The sequence below is a fragment of the Passer domesticus genome, chromosome 1, assembly GCF_036417665.1.
Source record: "Passer domesticus isolate bPasDom1 chromosome 1, bPasDom1.hap1, whole genome shotgun sequence".
In the NCBI taxonomy this organism is placed as follows: domain Eukaryota; kingdom Metazoa; phylum Chordata; class Aves; order Passeriformes; family Passeridae; genus Passer; species Passer domesticus.
Genome location: NC_087474.1, coordinates 6,384,484 through 6,387,774, shown reverse-complemented (window position 1 = coordinate 6,387,774; position 3,291 = coordinate 6,384,484). Strand labels below are relative to the sequence as shown.

Genomic DNA, 3,291 nt, shown 5'->3' with positions numbered 1-3,291 from the left:
TTCCTTGGCTTTACAGGAAGCTATGTGTTTGTTTTGCTGCTTCTTTTTTTCCTTTCACTGTGTAGAACACACTCCCTGGAGAAAGCAGACTTTACCCATCCCCTAAAGGCCCTCTGCTATTCAAGCTGCTTAATTACAGATTACGTCACATCAACTCATCTGCACCCCCCTGCAGAGGGATTACAGACCTTTGGGGAGTCAGATGAGGCTGCTAAGTCTCAATTCACTTTGAACATTTCACAGATAGCTACTAATCACAGGCAGGCTCTTCTGTGCAGCTCAGCAAGTGGGGTCATGTCTAATCTGGTAAATCAGTGCCCCTGTGCCATTGTTCTCTGGGTAAACACAGGACATGTGTGACCTGGGGGTGACCTGGGCTTCCTGCCCTGCAGATTTATAAAACCAAACTGGGTGCATCATGAGTAGAAACTGTCTGATGAGGTGGGGATTGAGGATGATTTTAAGCAGTTATGGGCCTTTTGTGGGGTAGTACTTTAAGTTGGCTGCTTTTAATTTTATTAATTTAAATTCCCTTTCCAAACTAGAGAAATGAGGCTTTCTACCTGGAAGGTTACTGCTGAAGCAGATAATTCACTGTTGATATTATTTGTTTGCTGAAAGTATGAATCTGTTGGCTCCTGAGGATTTGACACTGAAGAATGGCCACAACTGATTCTGTGAAAGATCCCCAGAAAGGCACAAATTCTCTTGCTGATTGCATTGAAGTGCTATCACCCAGACAAAATCACAAAGCACCTTTCCTGAAATATTACTTACAGATCTTGACATATCTGTGACTTCTCTGAAGTCTCCTTTGCTACCTCACTAACTCTCCCAGGAAATAAGAACAAGTTGAAAACCAAAATTTGTGACCCAAGAAGCATTCTCAGATTTGAGATTTAATCTGGTACCACAATGAAAATGGAAACTCAGTGTTGTTTATTTGAAGTTATTTTTGTCTTCTCTTAGCACAAAATAGTTCCATATACAGTACTTGTCCTTACTGAAATATTTTCCTCTTGAGATGATCAAGTTGTTCTGTTTACTCAGAAATTGTTGGATTTCATTTTATCTTAAATTGGATGAAGATCTGAAAAACCCAATCCAGTTGAAGATGTTGCTGCTCATTGCCAGGGGTTTGGAATAGATGATCTCAGGCATTTCTTGGGTGTTTGATCACAACCTCCCTGCAGGTAGAAGCCAAACTCCTCTTGATTTTAGCTGTGTACCTTCACCCCTAGGAGCAGATCAGAGTGAAGGTTACAAAGCTGCATTTTTGCAGCCAGCCCAGGGATTCTCAAAGCTGTCATGAATCAAAAGGAAAGTCTGTCAGGTTTCAAAGAGCCATTTACCAGCTGTCCCCCTTTTATCTCATTGTGGAGGTAGGGGAGGAAGGTAGTAATGTGTGGAGACAGCCAGCTCCAGATCCTTCCCCATTTTGATGGCTTTCCTCACTCTTCTAAAATAAATAAAAGCAAAGTGGTGATGTAATTTACATCTCAGATGACACAAAAGCTTCAACAGAAGACATGTCCTGAAAGGTGACTGTACTTGGATATCTGGACAAGAATACCCAGTCTCTAAGAATTGAAAGCACCTTCCAAGTGCTCTGTCCAGCTGCTAGAGAAAGGTGCAGAAAAGCTGTACTGTTCAGAGTTGTGACCAAATGGCAGAGTTTATAACTATGTTTATTTTTATTTTTTTTCCCTCAGACTCTCTTACCTTACCTATTGTTCATATTTCTTCCCCTTGTTTCAGTAGAGAAGGAATAAGCCAAACTGAGGAATATGGATAACGCTGCCCTGGAAGTTGTGTGTTAAAGTAGAAAATGTAATGGAATGAAACTGTTGTATCATCTTTGGGTCTGAGTTGATGTGCTGTGGGGCCTCTGGGGAATCTGGCTGGGTATATTTAGGTCTTGAGGCTTTCATTCAGCAAGGCACTTAATCATGTGCCTTGACACTATGCTCCTGAGTGCTCCTTCTGGACTTCATCAGGAGTCCTCATCTCTCTGACCTTGTTCATGAACATGTAGCTACATCATTAGGTTCATCTGCATTAAGGACCTTAATTAGAAAAGGACTTCATCTGAAAGGTTTGTAGCTAAGCTCAGGGCAGGGGGGAAATCAGCTTTTGAAATCAAGCCACTCTGTGTGACAGACCTTAGCTGTGAATTTCTGCATCTGAAGGTCTTGTCTTGTCCAAAGGGTGCTGCCTTCTGCCTACCAGCCATGGGGGTGCAAATATTGCTCTGGGTGTGATTCAGAACAATTCCAGTGTCAAATGCAGTAATGGCTGCTGTCTTCATAAAAGGAGCCAAACAAACTAAAAAATGTGCAGCACAAAGGGAATACTGACACTGCATAATAAAGAAAAGGTTTCTGTACAAAGCCGTGATAAAAAAGTTTACATTTATCATCCCAGTTAATTGTATTGGGTCTAAAATTAATGAGCCTTACCTCTAAACTCCATTTAAGACAATAGTTAATTGCTTCATTTTAATAAATTTTGGCAGAACGGTGAGTCTAACAATGACTGAATGCTCAATTATTACCTAGGCTAGAAAATAAAGATATACAGTATTAATGGTATTCACAATCTGAAAAGCAATTAGGATCCTGAAGGTAGAATATACAACTCACTTAAAAACAGGGTAATAAATGAACTTTCTTATCAAACACAGGGGAAAACAAGGCCTTAGAAACAAGAAATCTTATTGCCTGGGATTTTAGCTTGATTCATATCTTGTTCCCCTCCCCTGTGTCTGTGACGTGTTCAAAACCTGTCAACAGCAGTGTCATGGGAACAGGAGACAGGCAAGCAAGGAGCAATACATTCCTGCTGAACAGCTGTTGAGGCATGAACTATTTCTGTTCCTGACAACAGCTTGTGCTGCACAGGGTGGATGTAGGAGCTGCATTAGAGAGCTCAGATTTACAGCAGCACCAACAGAGGAAAGGGACGCAAGACAGATCTGGAAACTGAGGGTCAGAAATTAAAAAAAAAAAACCAACTTTGGACAGAATTAATCTTCACTGCTGCTCAGACACACACTGGTGTACAGCTAAACCCATAAAACACTGCAGTGTGGGGATGCTGTTTCTACTCCTACCACTTAAATTATTGCAAACCTCTCTTTTCCCTTGATTGTGTTTCCTCTGTGGGCATCAAAAGCTCTCTAGAGCAGGGCATGTCCTGGAATGGAATAAATGGAATAAAACACGAGTTATTGTTCTCCAGGACACCTCTGGCACCTCCACAGCTGCACCAAGGACCCTCAGAGAGCTGAAC

The 3,291-nt window shown here is 41.5% G+C and overlaps 1 long non-coding RNA gene across 1 annotated transcript; it reads right to left on the bottom strand.

Moving 5' to 3' along the window:
- Window positions 1-1,041: 1,041 nt before the first annotated feature.
- LOC135286910 (uncharacterized) lies at window positions 1,042-2,758 on the bottom strand. Its single transcript, XR_010350900.1, has 3 exons — window positions 2,643-2,758; window positions 2,460-2,559; window positions 1,042-1,237 (listed from the first exon to the last, which is right to left on the bottom strand). It is a non-coding gene; the product is annotated as an uncharacterized LOC135286910 (long non-coding RNA).
- Window positions 2,759-3,291: the final 533 nt, after the last annotated feature.